General features: G+C 36.0%; 1 protein-coding gene across 3 annotated transcripts in view; it reads right to left on the reverse strand.

Moving 5' to 3' along the window:
* CTNNA3 (catenin alpha 3) overlaps positions 1–20,137 on the reverse strand; it is a 1,889,266-nt gene that overhangs the window by 484,116 nt on the left and 1,385,013 nt on the right. The window lies entirely within an intron of this gene.

A 20,137-nucleotide genomic window follows, 5' to 3' on the forward strand; every position in this document is an offset into this window, starting at 1 on the left:
AGACTTGGGGAAGGGGGAAAGGAGACTGAATTTTAAAAACATCAGGCTTCTTAACTACCATGATATAAGAGAGAATTTAAGCAGTCTTTTTCAAGAAATCTTACACAAAATGGGTCAGAAATGCTGCAAACAAGAAAAAGGTTGCAAATTGGTAGACTCCACAGATTTCCAACAGAGGTAAACTCAAAATTCAATTTACATAGACATATTATTGTCAAGTTTCAAGAATAAAATAAAACTGTCATGATTTTTACATGCATCAAGAAGGCATGAATATGTATGTGTGTGTGTACACTTATGAATATATACACTATACATACATATGGAGAGAGAATATTGGACAATATGTTTTCAGGCTCATATGATATATTTCAAAATAATATGGGCTATCATATTCTGCAAATTAAAAGATAAAGAACTTCATCCAAAAATGTACCCCAAACAAAGCAAATATTAACTAATAAGACAAAAAAAGATAATCCTTTAAATATGAATTTAAAAAAAATACAAGCATTCTCCACTTGCCTTAAATGCAATAAGATCATGAGTCATTCCATAGAGGCGTAGTTCAATTACAGATTTTTTTTTAATATCAAGACATTGTAATTAACTAATCTCTCTCTCTCTCTCTCTCTCTCTCTCTCTCTCTCTCTCTCTCTCTCTCTCTCTCTCTCTCTCTCTCTTTCTCTCTCTCTCTAGTTATTCCAAAAAAGGAGCATCATTTTGGATAATTACTGAATCACCAAAAACCATGAAATTTAAAATTTTTGAGATAGGTGGTAGAAAATAAGCTGATTACAGGAGTCATAAATACAGGTAGGGAAAGAATAATATAAAGACAGAGAGAAAATTCCCTAAAGAAAGGTCAATCTTAAATGGGGCAAGGGGGTAAAGTTCATTTTTCAAAACCTTTATAAAATTAATAATGAAAGAAAGAATTTTAAAAAGTGCCTATTATGTGTCAATAACTTTAGTGAGCATTAGGGATACATGTATAAAAGAAGGGCAGACCTTGTCCTCAAGGAGCTTACATTCTAATAGGCAGACATATCCTAATAGTATAAATTATGTAGCCTTTTTTTAGAGGGTGAATGAAGGTTGGGAATAGACTTATTTTAGTTAAATATGTAAGTTTTGAAATTGGGGAAAAACAATAAATAAACAAAAATGATATAAAAGTAAAGGGATATAATTTTCTTGGTGGTATTGATAGTGTTGTAGGAGAGAAGAGGTTAGGGAAGGTAATGGTATTATTTAAATTATGGTTTGTGTTCGTTTTTACGTGTCATGAATGAAGGTCATATGAGAAAAAGAATAGGAAATGACTTGATCTGAAGTAAAAAATGTAAAGAATATCAAAAGTGATGTGGTGAATTTGTAAAAGCCAGAAATGTATTTTGGGGAGGCAAATCTGTGAAGAGTTGAAAAGAAGGAGAATGACTTAACCTGATGGAGGAAAAGAACTTTATATTGATAAGGATTTGAATGAGAAAATGGAACAAGTCCAATGGAAAAGTAGCAGTGGTTTAAAAGGACAATTTGGATTCATGAACAAGTGAACATTTTGTTTAAAGAGGAAATTTTTTTTCAACTAAAAAACTAAAATATTATGAAGAAATGCAGTTTTAAAATTGTGATTCTTGCTGGTGAGAGATTTAGGGCACTGTGATCTTTCATCTCATTTGCATTTAACTGTTTTAAGACTTAAGATGGTCAAGCTCCAAAAAAAAAAAAGGAGGAAGGAAAAATCATAGAATTATTTCAGGACAATGATGACAAAAAAACAACCATTCACTTAATATGAGAAATGTGTTGAGACAGTATCTCATAAGTGAAATATGACTCATTGAGTATTAGGAGACTCTTTTTAAAAGGCTATTGTGGTAAAGGAATTGTACAGACTGAGGGAATATGAAGACCCAATGGGAGGTTGAAAATAGCTCTGTAGGATGTATTTAAAAATAACAGGAGCAGTATCAGATAAGATTTTGACTGCTGATTCCTGATTGCCTGAAGACTGAAGTTTTAGTCGGTGCTCTTCAGCAGATCTGAAGAGAGAAGAAGTCTCTCAAAAGTGACTGTTGATATTTGCTTCCCTCTCCAATCTGATTTGTGAAGGTGAAACTAATATGAAAAAAATAGGTTTTGTAGCTTTTTTTATACTGGGAATTATGTTGAGATTTAACTGGACAATGCAGAAATTTAGTGAGTCAAGATCTAGCTAGATTTATTTTTCCTTATTCAGAGTCAAAACGAGATTTTTTTGGGTTTTATTTTGTTTTGTTTTGTTTTGTTTTTTTCTGTGAGCTCTATTTGCCTCAATATGGTTGGATTACATAGCATCCCAATGAATGAAGGGCTTAGATTAGATGTAGTACTTATAAAGAGAGCTAACTTGATGAGCTTTGCAATTCTCTGGATTAAAGGCAACTGTTATCTAATTCAATAGAATAACACTTTCCTAATTCTCCTTTAATATTCATTTTTTTTAAATTTAAAAATTTGAATATGTGATACTGATTTCAATAGAAGAGAATAGTATTTGCCCCATGGGACAGCAGTGTGGACTAAAGATTTTGTGCATTATAGAAGTTCCTGAATAGACCAAGTCCACAAAGGCTGTAGTCCAGAGTTGTTATTTACCATGATGAAATGACTTTTCTTTCCTTATAAGCTTCTGTGCCAGTTTTCTCCTTATATCTTGAATGAGTTGGTGGGAAAGTGAGATGCAGGTTTATATGTGTGTTGTAAACATTTCTCATTTTTGCATTTGATTTAATATGCAAGTACCTTTAATGTTTTTGGTATTTCTTTGCCTAATTGTTAAGTAAATTTTAATGCTGTAAATAGTGTAGTGTCAGCATTGTGATTGACTAGTTTGTGTAAATGGAAGCAAAATAATGGGGGCTCAAGATCTAAAAGGGAAAGAATATTACAGTCTAAAGAATTACCCACTAAGATACTGAAAGAATCTGAATGGATCATCATGGTACTAAGTCTTCCCTGAGAACCTAGACCTGCCAGGATAAGAATAGGTTGAAGAGATTGAGCCAGTCCAGAGAGTGAATATGTACACACACATCATGTGAAAAATAAAAGTGATAGATATTATGGATAGAAAACCAACACAAAATGTGGCAGAGATTATGGGTAGGATACCAAAACAAGCACTCAACTTATAAGAATTGTATTTGTGATGCTAAAGTTCAAAATGAGCTAAGTATGACAAAGGAAAAATAAGAACCTCCAAAACATTTTTATTTTGTATGTTTTTCCTTAGCTAACTTGAGAGAACTGATAGGACTGGAGAAGCCCTTGATGAGCCACTTTCTATGACCTTTAGAATGACCATGGATAATGGATGAGGATTAGAAAAGAGAAATGTCCATCATAATTCAGAGAGTTGAAGTACCCTATCTCTGCCTTAAAATAGCTGTCAATATTATAATATATTCCTGAAATCCTCATCTATTTCCTCTTTTTGTCTGTGTTCTATCCCTATGATTTGATAGTTACACTCGCCTCACAGCAACCCTGAAAAGATCAAACAAAATGTGTAAAAAAAAAATCTTAGCTAACCTAAAAACCTAAAAATGTTTTAGTTATCATCAACTTTGCTTGGGGAGAAGATAGCATAGATCTGTGATTTGAAAAACAAAAAAAAAGTAACGAGAACTTCAAGTGTAGGAGATCCTTCCATCAATGCAAATGAACAATTTACCTATAGATAAATTATAATTATAATCCCAAGAGATAGAACTGAGAAAATTGCTTGGTTAAGGGGTTAAAAGATATTTGTTATCACAGAAATAATATTTGTGAGAGGCAGAATACAAACTTCTTCCTGGATCAAAAGGTAACACTCTCTCTACTAGACCACACTGCCTTAAATCTATGATATTGATTATGGGGTTGTCAAAAGTAAGTAAAGTGTGGTGGGAGGTCCAAAGATCAAAACTGTATGGGAATTGAATGAAGTAATTAGGGTTATCAACTTCAAGAAGATACAGCTCAATAAGGGGTTGGCATAATAGTTGTATTCAAGTATTTAAAAATCTGTCATTGAAAAGAGAAAATTTAAGTTGAAAATAATTTGGAAACAATGGTTTGTATTTGTATGGAGTAAATGCTAGAATTGTCATAAGGGGGGGAAATAACCCAAAGTAGGCTAATTGGCTACTGCATAAATGGATAGTTCTTGCTCAGTGTGGGTCTTTAAACAAAAGCTGGATGGTCACTTGTCCATTGTCCTGACAGAGAATTCCTTTTTAGTGTTATGTTGTACCAGATACCCTGTGAGATCCCATTCCAGCTTGAGATTGTATTTGATTCTGTGAAGATGGTGTCTTCCAGAAAGTTAAGAGGGCAATTGACAAGAATTTATTAAATGATTGTTATATTCCAGTCACTGCTGTAAGAGCTACAGGTACAAATGAAGGTAAGAAAAGTGCCCCTTCTGTTAACAAGTTCACAAATTAATGAGGAAGAAGACTCACCAAAAAATGTAAATACAAAATATATACCAGATACTTTAAAGGTAATCTCAGAGGAAGGGAAATAAACGCATTAAAGATAACTCAGACTGGCTTCTTGTAGAAGGTGAGTTTTAGTTGAGATTTGAAGAAACCAAGGGAATCCAGGAGACAGAGATGAGGAAAAAGAAAACTCCAGAGATAGAGCATAGCCAGGGAAAATACCTGGGATTAGTAGAGGAAGTATGTCATTTGCAAAACAGCAAGGAGTCCAGTGTCACTGGATGATAGATTATGTGAAAGGGAATTATTATCATTACTGTTGTACACATTATTATGTGTAGCAAGACTAGAAAGGTAAGATGGTTCCAAGTCATGAAGGCTTTAAAAGCCAGAGGATTTTTCATTTGATTTTGGAAGTAATACAGAGCCAATGGAGGTTGTTGAATCATAAGGGGACAAGACATGGTTGTGAACTTGTAAACTTCTGTAATCCTAGTGCCTGGGGAGGCTAAGGCTGAGAAGCTTGAGGTCCATATGTTTTAAATGGAACAACCTGTTACTGTTGGGTGTCTATACTGTTTTACCATTAATATAGTGAGTTGCTAGAATTGGCAGGAGGTAGGGGGATACCATGTTGATTAAAAAAAAAGAGAATGGCACAGGTCTGAAATGGAGCAGTTCAAAGAGTCTCTGCAAATTAGCAGTGGGATCAGGTCCTTGAGCATCCCCTGTACTTCTATCCTGGGTGACATGGGGATGCCCAATCAGAAGGGGAAGGAGAAGAAGGAAAAGAGGGATAAGGAAAGGAAAAGGAGCAGGAGAAGGAAAACAGAATGAGAATGGCATGGACAGTACTGCATTTTATAAAGTTTACTTTGGTTGCTGAGTAGAGGCAAGAATGGAATGAGGGTGAGACATAAAACAGGGAGACCAACCATAGGCTATTGTAATAGCTAAGGTGTAAAATAATTAGCGTGTGTACCTCAATAGTGACATTGTCAAGAGAGAAAGGGATATATAGAAGAGATGTTGCAAAGGTAGAATCATCATGATTTCTCAAGAAATTTGGGATGATACCTACCTTGGTTGTGTCAGTTGCCTCAGGAGGAAATTAGGAAGAAGGGAGGTTATTGTTGTTGTTATTGTTATTGTTATTGTTGTTTCCTGGGGTGTGGTGAAGGTAAGGAATTCAGGTTGGGGTATGATGAGTTTAAATTATATATGGGACAATTTTCAAGTTCCATATAAAATTCACTTTCTAAAGGAATCCTTTCTTAATCCCTCTTCATACTCATGTGTTTCTTATGTTAATCATTTCCTATTTGTCCTGTATATAGCTTATTTGTATATATTTGTATGCTTGTTACTTCCTCCTTTAGATTGCAAACTCCATGAGGAAAAGGGCCATCTTTTATCTTTATACCTACTGTGATTAACATAATGCCTGATACGTAGTAGGTGCTTAATAAACATTCAGTTACTGGCATCTAGAAAATACAGCTAAAAGTGAAAAAAAATGTCCAAAGATTATAAAAGGCAATATTTATAAAACATAGCATACCTTATCTAACTACTAAAAATGCAGATCTGTAATTATATTTTTAGACATAATTAAAAAAGGTTAGTAAGGGGATTATATTATACTTAATGTACCATTGGCAATGTTAGAATACCAAATTAAACATCTTCAACACAAATGGAATGGCAGCTATTTTTGAAATAAAAGTTTATTGAATTGGGAAAAATATTTAGATTGAAATTCAGTAATAGTTGGGAATTTCAGTAGTGTGAGATTTGGTTTCCATTTATCATAAACCAATTGAAATATAAAAAAGAAAGATATTCTATCTGAACACAGTGCTGATAAAATTGGATTTGGTTGATATATATCAAACAATAAACATTTAAGCATGTACCATGTGTTAAGCACTGTGCTAGTCATTGCAAATACAAGCAAAACCAAAGACATCTCTGCCCTCGAGGAGCTTACATTCTAACGAGGGAAGATAATTTGTGAAAGGGGGGTGAAGAGGACAGGAAGAAGGTAATAAACGCAGGGCACAGTGGCAAAGATCAGGTGCATGATAGAAAAGCCCAGATGTCAGGAGGACAGCAAGGAGTTGAAGGAAGAATGGTGGTCCTGGACCAAGCCAAGAAATGGAGGCCCTAGATGGAATTCATCAATGGGGAAAGGGAGCTGTCATGCCCCAGACACAGAGGAAAATTTCAGAGTGAGAAGATTGAGTCATGGTGGTAAAATCCAGATATGTAGAAAATAGCTAGCATTTTTATAGCTGAAATAGTTATATAGTCATATATATACACATATATGTATACTTATATATGTGTATATGTGTATATTTATACACGTGTATATATATACATAAAAGAATTAGTATTTATTTAGTAAACTTCTTTACATATATTAACTTTCTCAACAACCCTGAAAAGTAGTTATTATTATTTCCCATTTTACAGATGAGGAAACTGAGGCTAAAAATGACTAGGGTGACTTGCCCAGGATCACACAGTTAGGGTTGGAGACAAGATTTGAATTCAGGTCTTCCTGACTATCAGTCTAGCACTCTATCCACAACACATCTTTAAAGTCAAAACATACTTTTAAAATGTGTGTGGAATATTTTCACATTCTAGGGCTAAGAGGATTAATTTATCAATGAATACAAGAAGGTAGAAAATGTAAACCCTACATTAACAAATCATAATATATTAAAAATAGGGAACTACCACAGTGCATATAAACGAAAGGTATCAACCAATGTGGACATTAAGAAAACATAAATTATTGAAATGACAGAGACTTAAAAATACAGCAATATAAATAGAACATAGCAAAACAACAGGCTACAGCTAAGGGAAAGCTTGGGGACAATTTCATGTTGCTGAACACAAATTAACAAACAAGACAAATAGAACGTCAGTGAGTTGAGTTTATAGTGAAAAAATTAGAAAGTCAAGGCATCACCATAAGAAAAGCAAGCATAAAACTTGAATCACAAAAAGAAAGAAGAAATCAATGAAATAAAAAAAATAAAAGTCATTGCATCAGTTAATAAACAAGGAGGTTTTTTTTGAAAAGACCAATAAAATTAATAAGCCATCAGCAAATTGAATCAATAAGAGGAGAGAGGAAAATCAAATTACCAACATTAGAAATGAGAAAAAAAGAGAGAAAGGTATGCACACACAAAAAGGAAAGGCTACAAGAGAATGTTAAGTGCTGCCATATACCAATGGAAAGGCAACATCATGGAGCAGATAGGGCCACTGGAAATGGCTCTTCAGAGAGACTTGGGTTCAAATTCTGCTTTTGATGCAAGTCACTAAAACTGTCAATGTCCCAAGGACCCCTCTGAGACTCTAAGCTGTATCACATGTGCTAATGTCCCCTGTGGAGGAGGTTTCTTCACCTAGAATTTCATGTACCAATGAAATTCCATGTTGGAAAGTCTTTGTGTGCTTCTATTCTCACGGTTTCCTGGCAGGACCAGGATTGTAGTAAATTAATAGAAAATCAGAGAACTTCAATTGCTGGTGCAAATCAAAGTAGAAGAAAGCTATGACCCCATGTCAATGGCTGTCACTATATTCTGAGTGCCAACAGTATTGAGAGATTGTACCAGGTGCACTGATAGGAAAAGGGGCTTCAGCACAAGTCACTCAGTCCTTCATGAAGCATTATCTATGTGGTTCTGTGGTGAACATTGGTGAGACTGATAATGATCTCTACTCTCAAGGAGCTGGCATTGTTTGGGGAGGAGGGACATCATAAGCGATGGATGACATAGTGAAATAAGTCAAATACATGGTAGAAAGAAACAAGGCACAGGAAGGAGTCAGTTACAGAAAAATCTCAAGCAAAACTTTTTTGGGGAGGAACAGAGATCAAGGAAAACTTTCCAAGGGAGATTGCTTCTGAAAAAACAGACCAATACATGGAGCCTTGCACATTGGTGCAGGGTTCTTCTTTGGAGGGTAAAGAAGCAAACACGGGTCCTATCTAAAGGAGTTTCGAATCTAGGATGATCACCTCCAAAAGAGATGAGACAAATATTCTTCTCCAAAAAAACAAGTTGTGTGTATGTGTATATATATATATATATATATATATATGTATGTATATATATGTAACCCATGTCAGATCGTTGCCATCTCAGGGAGAGGGGAGGGGAGGGAGGAAGGAAGGGAGAAAAATTTGGAATTCAAAATCTTTCAAAAATGAATGTTGAAAATTGCCTTTACATGTAATTGGAAAAAATAAAATACTAAAAACAAACAAAAATACAAGTCATATACAAACACATGTAGAGATACTCGGCTCCACAGATAGAGATACAAATGGAGAGAATAAAGGATTGGGTTGGTGGGTGGCAAAAGGACAGTTAAAGTCTTGAGATTTCTACCCCAAAGCATTTACACTGATATTTATCACAGGGATCTTTTCTTCCAGGCTACATAAAAATCCCAGAGGCAAAGTGTTGCAGAAATAGAGATGGTCCTTCTTAAATCATTCTAAACTAGAATGAAAATGGGCCTTAAAACTATCTGAAATCTGGGAGAAATATTGAAAGCAATGTTTATAATATATATTAAACTCCCCCCACCTTTTTTCTGTATCAGCAGTGAAATGGCATAATATAAATTGTTCACTTAGTTTTAACTACTAGGAATTTTGGCAGATAGTAAAATTAAATGACAGATAAATGTGGGAACATACTCAAATTTCAAAGGTACTACATGATTACTCATGCAGTAAAGGAGAGATTGCATGCAAAGTACTTATATTACAATGCCAAATTCTTAAGTGATAACTAGAAGGGGAAAGAAGACATGTCACAATGCCATGATTGGCATTTACCTTGCAATTTAAAGATTACAAATCACTTAATCCACCTTGTTGGGTTGTTGTCTGTACATCTATTATCATATAATCTGTACTATTATTGTATTACCATCTCCATTTTTTCATACTAAGAAATTGACACACAAAGAGGTTGTAACTTGTCCACAATCATACAGCTAGTAAGTGTCAATGAAGGATTTGAATTCAGGTCTTCCTCATTCCAAGAGCATTCTCTCTGTCATACTCTCTCTATTAATTGTAGCCATAATTAGTATTACATAAATGAGGCTTTGTCCTACGGTGCCATGATACAGAGGAAGAGGAATTCTTTTTCTTCCCACGAATTCCATTCCTTGCTCCAAAATACCTCTAGAATTCTACTCCTATGGTATTGTTGAAAATTTCTCAATTCATGAGTCACTTCTCCCCTCTTTACCTTGGGGGGAGGGGGGCAAAGTCCAAGCTACTTCTTCTCCTAACGAAGCCAGACCAACAGTCAATCTGTCCTCAGTGACTCTGGCCCTGCTCCACTAAATCTGAAATTTGAGGAGAGAGAGAGAGAGAGAGAGAGAGAGAGAGAGAGAGAGAGAGAGAGAGAGAGAGACAGAGAGACAGAGAGAGAGAGAGAGATAGAGAGAGAGAGACAGAGAGAATATGGCATAGTAGAAACAATATTGAATTGAAATCAGAAGACCAGTATTTGAGCTTCAACACACACTATCTGTGTGACCTTGGGTAAACTAATTTCTGTATCTGCAAAACATGGATGATAAATACTTGGGATGCTACTCCTCAGGGCAATTATGAGGTATACACTTTATAAACCATAAAGCACTATAGGAATGAATTAAAAGTAGTTGTAGTGATAGTAGTGGTGCCAGTAGTAGTAGCAATAGTGGTGGTGGTGGTAGTAATAGTAGTAGTAGTAGTAGTAGTAGTAGTAGTAGTAGTAGTAGTAGTGGAGGTGGTGGTGGTAATGGTGACAATAGTAGTACTAGTATAGGAGGAGGAGGTGGAGGTGGAAATGGTGGAAGAAGAAAGAAGGGAGCGGGTGTAGGAGTAGTAATCTAGTTAATAAATGAATAAGCATTTCTATGCCAGGTACTATGACTGAGGATATGACAAAAATTAAATACCTCTTGCCCTCAAGAAACTTATATTTCCAACTTCCTGATGTTCTTCTACAGGATTCTTCTCCTCAGCCTTCTTATTGCAATCTACCAAGTACATTGTCTCCCCTACAAATATATATATATTTTTACACCCATTACCCAACAATGTAGCCTAAGTAGATGAAGGCTAAATATATTTGTAAAAAGGCAAAATTTCTTGGAAAACTGGTCTAAAGGACAAATTTCTCTGAATCCTCATCATCTAGTCTCTTCCTAACATTCTGAAATCTGGGCTATCTCCCCAAAATTCAGTTGAAAGAGCTCTCTGAGGAATCACTAAATGACCCTCTTAGGATCATGATTAATGGTCTTTCTTGGTTCTCATGCTCCACCTAATGACACAGATGAGGTTTCTTTAGGGGTAATTCCTCTGTCCTTCCCTTCAGAATCCCATTCTTCTCCCTCTCCTGTTTAATCATTCCTTTTATTTCTTCCCTTTGCTCACTCTTCATTTTCTCATGGCTCCATAAGTTTCTGTCTTCCACACTCTTTTTTGGAAGTCCATATCTGTCACCCACGACTAAGTGTTGCATCAAACAGAGGAGTGCGAAATAAAGAGATGTGGGCCAAGCAGGTCAGTGAAAGACTGAGCCAATTTATTATTCTGAGGGTCCAGATTATACAGTGAATGCTAACAATCATCCCCAAGGCGTTCTCACCATTCTTATGTTACTTACCCCAGCCCTTACGCGCATCCTTAATTGTTCACACCTGCTTACTATCAAGGTCTAAGGGTCAGTGTTCTAATCTCCTAGGCACAGGAAGTTGGCTTCAGCCCTTACGGGTAGGAAAAGGAAAGAGTCAAGCTCTAACCTAAATTCCTTATCCCATATCAGACTCTCCAGCTCTGGCCCTCAACGCATATCACTTGCGTGACATTCACTCCACTGGCTTCAACAGTAATGTCTACACAGCTGACTTTAACCATTTTTGAAGCAGAAGAGCACATAAGATACCTCCAGCTAGGAGGCTCACAAGCACATTGAATTCAACAGAGTTCAAATAAACTGAGCTCATCATCTTAATAAGTGATTCAATCTAAACTATGAACTTCTTACCCCCGCAGCCTCCTTCATGACTAAACTCAACTGCTACCTTCTGTAGGTTTCCTTTCCTACCCGCCTCTCACTGTCGCTTCTCCCATTGCTTCCTGCCCTATAAAAATAGCTAACATTTATATAACACGTTTAAGATTTGCACTTTACATATATTATCCTATTTGGTCTTAAGATTGCTTTCTGTTTACTCTTTCTGCATCTTTTCTTTAAGTACTTATAAATATATTGTGCCCTTCATTTCATCATGTATTCCTAATGGAAGTGGCTAGTTTGCTTTTTTTTTTCTTTGTATCTCTAGCACAGAACAGAGCCTGGCACACAATAGGTGCTTAATACATGTTTGGCAATACTTTAAATCTGTAATTTACCAATACCTGCTTAATTCACTTTTTCAGTCAGTGATCAACACTCACTTTCCCATGTTTGAAGCCTTGGTATTATCATTGGATATAGGAGATGAGGCAGTGACAAGATTCAAGAAGTTACCAAATCCTATCATTCCAATCTCTGCCATATCATTAGTTCACATGTATTTGTACCTCCCCATTCCAACTCTGCTAGTATTATTGTTATCTAGCTAGACTCCTGACTTGTCTTGCTTTTCCCCTCCATCCTCATCCCCTCATTAATTCTCCTTTTATATTGTTGCCATCTACCTTATATGTAGATTTTGTCATCATCTCACCTCTGCTCAGAACCCTTGAGTATTTCCCTATTATCTCCTGCATTAAAATGCAAACACCTTAGCCAGGGAATCAAGGCCCTCCGCAATATGGTGCCATCCCACCTTGCCAGCCTTATCTTATTTTCACTATTCTGAACTGTATATTGTGCATGTAAGGCAAATTGGACTACAGACCTGTCCCTCATATATGTCCCTTACTTCCTTATCTTTCTGACTTTGCACCTGCTTGCATGCTGGCCTTGGAGACAAGATCTTAGATCAAATCCTTCCTCTGATATTTATTAATTATATTATTCTAAACAAGTCATTACTTAACTTCAGCTTACTCATCTGCAAGATGATGATGATGATGATAATAATAATAATAATATCACCAACCTAATGGGTTCATATATATATTAAGTGCTTTGTAAACCAAATATTGTATAAATGCTAGCTATTTTTATTCTTAGAACCATAGCACATACCCATAAACCCTACACACATTTGTTAAATACCTACCTGTCTTTTAAAACCTCATCTACACAATGTCTAGTCCATGAAGACTTGCTGTGATGCCCGTTTTCCCTTGGTGGAAGGGGTAGACAAGGAGAATTGTAACTCTTTTTTGCACCACAGGATTAGAACATTGGATTTGGAAGTCAAAAAGCACTATGTTCAAATCATACAAAACCTTTGGGAAATGATTTCCCCTCTTTCACACATGGTTTCCTTAGCTATAAAATGGGGATAATAATAGTGTTTTATATGATTATACATTATTAATAACTTTGAATAATAAAACCATATTTTAATATAAAAAGGACATTTGATATCATCTAGTCCAGTCACCTCTTTTTACAGTTGAGAGAACTGAGGTCCAAATAGGTTAAGTGAGTTGTCCAAGGTTATACAGGTAAAGTATTAGAGCCAGGATTTACATCCAGGTACTCTGACTTTAAGTTCTTCAAATCATTCTACCTCTCCTGCATTATTTTGTATTATAGTTATTTGTGAAGATAGCATATCTGTTCCCTAGAGTGGAAGTTTAATGAAGGCAGAGACCCTTTCTTAATTCAACTTGGAATCTGCTCCAGAGCCCAATACAGTGCTCTGCACAAGATAAATACGTAAAAAAGTTTGTTAACTTACAAAGCCCCTCTCTAGTAAACGCTGACAAAATAAAGCAACCCATAATGCTGGTATTTGGAAATTATGCTCTCTCACTTGTAAACTTCTTCACACCTTGAGAACCTTGGCAAAATGCCACTTTCCATTGTAAGCTAGACTTGGCTTCTGGCTCTAGAACCTTGAACTGGTGTAAAAGCTATAACCAACTGCCAGTTAAGCTCTACCATTCGCACTGATGGTGCTGAGGGCAACTCCATCTAACATTTTTACCCAGCATTAGTCTTGCTCACATCTCTGCCAGAGGAAGGAGACCATAGTAACCAGGATTTACATGATCTCTACTCAGAAGGGTGAAATGCAAGTAAAATCTACTGTACTTTTTTTATTATTCCTGATGATTTTCCTAAGGGTACTGTTAAGTAAAGAAAACTGGCAGGGAGGAAGTCTCAGTCCACCAAAGGTCCAAGCTGAAGGTTTAACTGGTATTGTTGATGTAATAATCTATTTTTCCTTTTAACTTTCCAGATATAATGGCAGAGAAATTTTCCTGCTGGGCAACATCTAATTTTATAGACTGATAGACGCGTCTAAAATATTTTTGGATATTGCCAGGGTGCTTTTTTTTTTACACTTTCTTAGAGGATAAATGCCATGCCGAGTAAGATAAAAAAAGACAGGAACTAAGTCTCATTCCTTCACAAAGGGGAAGTTAGAAGACATTCAGCTAAATATGAACTGAATACTGGTCATTAGAGACAATGATGCCATTGCATAGATGACAGAAATGACAGACAGATACACTGCCAGGAGCAAGGCTATTTGAATTTAGTGGGAAAAGAAGAAATAATCATTTTGGAAAGAACCATTGTTTCCTCTCTCTCAAGGAATTACAAAATTTAAGAGCTGGAAGAGACCTCAGAAGGATTCTATTCAAATCTATATCTATATAGGAAACTCCATTCATATATACCAAACAGTCTTTGTCCAACATTTGCTTGAGGGCCTGCAATGAAGGGAAACCTACTGCCTATAGAGGCAGTCCATGCTATTTTTAGATTGTTCCAATCGTTAGAGCTTATATCAAGCCTAAATCTACCCTCATTACCTTCAACTCAGTGCTCCTAATTCTGTCTTCCAGGGCCAAAGAAAACAAGGCTAATCCATTTGCCAAATGACAGTCCTTCAAATACCTGAAGTCAGCTGTTATGGCCATCTAGGTCATCTCTCCTCTCGTTAAATACCTAATTCTTTTGTGGGAGTAACTTTTCCCTATGATCACTAGCAGTTGCATTTTGACTTAGAAAACCATATTTTCGCAATACATATGTTCTATTGTATTTTTATTTATTTTGTTAAAGGTTTTTCAATTGCATTTTAATCTGCCATGGGGAGTGTTGTGGCCTACGTATTTGATACCTGTGCTTTAGAAAACATCTAGCTCAAATATTCTTAATCTGGGGTCTGTGAATTTAAAAAAGTACACATATGCATGCATGTGTGTGTGTGTGTGTATGCATATATCCACATATACTATGTAGATGACCATATTTCAGTATATGTTTTCCTTGTAATTCTACATGTTTTATGTATTTAACATCAAATGGCCAAAAAGTTCTACAGCACATTAAAATTAAGAAACCCTGAGGTAGTCTCATTATCTCATTTGATATAAGGGGAAACTGAGTACCTGAGTCAAGTGACTTATTTAAGGTCACATAGTCATTTATGTAGCATAGCAAGGACTCAACTTCAGGTAATAGGATGAAAGTATCATGGATTTAAAGCTGGAAGAAATCTCCAGACCAACCCTTCATATTAGAGATGAAGAAGCTGAGGAATGTAGATGTGAAGGGATTTGCCCAAGGTTACCCAGATGGAAAGTGGCATAGCCAAATTTCATACTCAGTTCTGGGCTCTTTCAACTACACCAATTCACATGGAATTTTTTTTGTTTGATGGCTGGTTTGTTTTAAATAATCCCAGCACCGACACTTTCACAAATTATTTGAAAGGATTTCATCACATTCCATGTATTACTGTCCAGGAAAATTTGAAGGCAGAAAGTGACTGATTCAGTAGTACGTCAACTACCATTTAGTGAAAAAAATCAGATGACTTTCAGAGTTTTCACAGTTTTACTCTGTAACAGTAATGCTAATAGTAATATTAATGACATACTAATCACATCATAATACTAATAGCAGGGTGGACTTAGAGTCAGGAAGACACGTGTTCAAGTTCAGGCGAGCCACCTTATTTCACACAGCTAATCTGAGACTCATCCTCAGGTCTAAGGACCCCAAGCCCAGTGAAGTCTTACCATATACACCATACTATCTAGTTTCATAACTATGTGAACTGTCAAGGACGCTGTACTTTTCTCATAGTTACAATGTCTGAAATCTGAGAGCTGTCCCAAAATTGGTAATGGGATAGAATGAAGAATGAAATGTCACATTATGAAGCTACCAATTTTGACTCACATTAGAGACACCCAGGTATTATGTGAACTTGAGCTTTGGAACAATAAACATTCCAAAAATGTGATATGGCCCAATGTTGTGATAACTCATGGCTGATTGCCAAACTGTGAAAATGAGTTAATGAGCCCAAATCTCTGATTAAACTAAGAGATGTTATTTTCCAAAAGGTTCTTTGTGATTTATATAAGAGCAGCTTGGTTTTAATTATCCACAATACCACAAGGTATATTTTGAAGAGACAATCCCATCTCCATATTAGAACATTTCATAGTGGTTTGCCATTAACATCTTTTTGAGAAGTGGGATAAGACCTCCAAATTGTAGGCACCATGCATAGAAATGAAATATAACATTTTCCCATTATTAAAAAGGAAATTTGTCAGTTTTGATAATCCTGAATATATGACTACCTTTTCCTAGCTACCAATGTTTATTTATTAGTTGATTTTCCATAGTGTGAAATAGATGATAACAAGGAACAACATTTTTTCTTTATTTCAGGAATAAATATTTGGAATTATTTTTTCAATGGGTGAGAAACACTCTGGGGAGGGGTCAGAGATAAGGGGAAAAACTAGCTTGACTGATTGATCAATCTGATCAGTTGATCAGCAAATTAATCTTAAAATCAAACTAGTTAAAGTTTCCATCAAATACTTTGATTAGAATTTACTTCAATAAGTATATATTTATTGTGTTTCAAGGGAACCTGCTTCAGAAAAAGACTGAAATTAATGTTCCTACAAGGTAGAAATCTAGAGCAAAAAAAAAAGTATTATGAAAACTGCAAATAGAGAAGAATCTGTCCGAGAAACTGAACTGACAAGTTTGGAAAGTCGTATGTTATGTAGAGATGGCTTCTAATAACTCACTGCTTGTACAGAGTAAGCAGAATTTATTCTGGGTTTATAGATTGGGGATTTCAAGGCATAACTCACACGAAGATTAATGGAAATTTTGTGAAATTACTGAGTGGAGAAAGACCCCTCCCTCTAGTCTCCAAGACTGGGCTTCTGATGAGTCTCAGCAATAAGGAATTTAAACCAATGCTCCACTATGTAATCACTACCGTGGGAGCTGGCTGTCACACAGCAGGAACACAAACATGCAGGTGAATTGTGACCATCCCTCAGGCCATCCACCTGAGGCATCTTCTCCCTAGTTCCTAACCCATTGGAAGCAATTAACATCCACCTAGAAGAATCAATGGCAGAGGCATTCAGGTCCTGGTGATCTGATCCCCAGCCACATAGATGGTGAATAAATCTTTTGAAATAGAAACCTAAAACAATACTGAAGACCACATGATCAGAAGGAAGATATGCTTCCCGTATAATATACATATATGTATGTATATGATTTATTTGTATTTAGTTTCTCATATCTTATATCATATATGCAGATATATGTCTATGTGTATATGTATATAGGAATATATAAGAAATTAAGTACTAACAGTTCATAACGGAACTTAGAATGCAAGTAGTCACTATGTAAAATCAGAGACTTGGGGAGATAAGCAGAATCCTAAAAGAATTCAACTCCCTCAGAATTTTCCATATCTTGCCTCCTGCAGTAGCTCTGTTTCTGGCCCAAATTTGTGCTCCTCCAACTGTTTAGAAGGGCACACATCAGTCACTCAATCATTCTGCCAATCAAATAGCATTTATTAAGTCCATCCTATATGCCATGGGCCTTGCTAAGTGCTGGAGATACAAAGAAATGTAAAATATAGTCCCTGCTCTCAAAAAACTCAGAATCAAATGGTGGCACCAACATGCAAATACACACATGAAGAGAATGTCCTTTTTTCCATCCTGCATTTGCTTAATCCCTAAGGTATAGCAGTTCTTCCATGAACAGGATATGCCAACATACACAGATAAAATTCTTAGTGAATTTGTGCATAGCAAAAAGGTTGGGGAGGATTTTTATCTTAAAAAAAGAAAAGATTGGCATAGTTAGACTTACAGTTTAAAATGATCACTTTGAGAGTGAATGATGAATGTACTAGAGTAAAGAGAGACTTGAGGCAGGTTGACCAACCAGAGAAGGTTTAAATAGTCAAGGTATGATGCAATGAGGGCCTATACCAAGGTGCTGGAATTGTCTGATAATTCTTCACCCCTTTACTTCTTTCCCAGGCCATCACCCCTGTACTAGCCTCTCTTCTTTTCCTCATCTTGACCCCTTGGTGAACCAGTTTAACTCTATATGGTCCTCTCCTCTTAAGCCCCTAGAAGTGGTCAAGAAGAGGCTAGATGATCATCTCCCTGGATTTTACAACGATGATTCTAGAACTGGATAGAAGGTTTGGGCTAGATGACTTCTAAGGTCTCTCTAACTTGAAAAGTCTAGGATTCCAGCATCACAGAGATTTGTATTTGCCAGACCTGGGATTCCTTCAAAGTAGATAACTCCCAGTGAGGAAACTCCTTAATTCAAACAGGACACTTTTTATAACTCACATTCTTACTTAGTATGTTGCCTGAAGTACTGAAAGGTTATTGCCCTGGGTCATATAGTCATTAAGATGCAAAACTTGAGCCCAGAGGACAACGATGAAAAGTTGCAAAGAGACCAATGTAAAATCATCATCACGGGAAAAAAAGAATGAAAAAAAAATACTCCCAAACAATTAGAGCTGCCCATATATGGAATGGGTACCCATGGAAGGTTATTAGTTCCTCCTCCAGAGAGGTCTTCAAATAGAAGCTACTTCCTCACATATCTTGCTTAATAAAGATTCCTTTTTATTTATGAGTAGACTAGCTGGTTACCAAGATTGCCTCTAGCTCCCAAATTCTATAACTGTTGACTAAGGCCCGCTCTTTCTCCACCATACCAGAAGTGTCAAACTCTTGGTCCAATAGTTGCATGTAGCCAACAACACTCCTTCAAGCAGCTTGAACCATATTAAAATGTAATTGGGGGATGTTTAGCAAAATAAATAAAAATACAATAAAACGTAAAAATATTAATCAGTGGTTTTCAAGGACAACATATATTCTAACTGTGTTTGACACAACTTCACTATACCTTTCAGTCACTGAGGTACTCACACATAAGAAGAGGCAAATCCATGTAAAGAATGTCATCTGTGAAGGATTTACCCTTCAAATATACATACTAGGTATCCAAGAGCTACCATTAAGTGGAAGAAAGATGTCACATATCAAGATACTAACAAGGGTGGTAGACGGTAGATTTCACTGGGTGAGGAAGATGAGTGAAAGGAGTTGAGACTGTTCCTAATTGGGATCTGAAGGACTCAAAAAGCAAAATTCATGTCCTTTCCTAATAACAGAGATAGTGGGGAGGATGACATGTTAGAAAAGAGGATATGTAGATGGTAGGAGAGAGTACAAAATCTCATTTGGAGATATAACACCTACATTTACCTCTTCATTTGGTTTCCATGGTGGTTTCATTATTTTAGGGGAAAAAAGGTGAGAAAAATGTGTAGCAACAATTGTCACTTGCTCTTCCCATCAAAGGGCCAGAAGAAGAGCAAAAACATGATCAGACTTATTTCTACTCTAGCTAATATCACAGTTCATCCAGATCAGTTCCATACATGGGGACATAATTTTTATATGTTTCTCTTAATTAACATCAATGCCAACCTACGTGTCATTCATTCATTCTCATCCTCTTCATTGCCTCAATTAATTGGAGAGAGTACTTTTCTGCCACAGATAACACATTCTCAACAGACCAGAAAACAGGGAAGAACAAGGAGAAAAAAAAAGTTGGTTGAGTATTTAAATTTTAAAGATCAACTTAAAAAAAAATCCAAGAGTCAGTAAAAGATCTATTCAGTAATATTAGAATGATTACAAATGAGCTAATTCCACTTGAGGATTTCACAGGAAGTCTAAGTGTTGGCAGGTAGAAAGTTTCAATTTGGTGACTCAGAAAATTCATATTTATTGTGTTATATAGAGTGCACAGTGGAGAGTAGAAAAAGAATCCCTATGGATTAAAAAAACTTTCTGAAGTTTCTAAAGGAAGTTTTAATAATGAGGAACTTTTGAAAGTGAAGATAATGTTTAATCCTGAGTTGTAGAAAAACAACAGATGTGCAATGGTAGTTACAGATTTTCAAATGGGGACTTGCTGATTAGTTTTATTAAAAAAAAAACAACATGTAAAAATATAGGCTGCATCCAAGATGATAACTGAATTCTGTATCTTAAGCCACTCCACAGGTTTATGTCAGAGCTGAAAAAGGACCATGGAGGCCATATAACCTTCCCCCTCTAATTATATAAATGACAAAACTCAGGC

The sequence above is a fragment of the Phascolarctos cinereus genome, unplaced genomic scaffold (genome assembly GCF_003287225.1).
Source record: "Phascolarctos cinereus isolate Bilbo 61053 unplaced genomic scaffold, phaCin_HiC Scaffold_3;HRSCAF=262, whole genome shotgun sequence".
NCBI lineage: Eukaryota > Metazoa > Chordata > Mammalia > Diprotodontia > Phascolarctidae > Phascolarctos > Phascolarctos cinereus.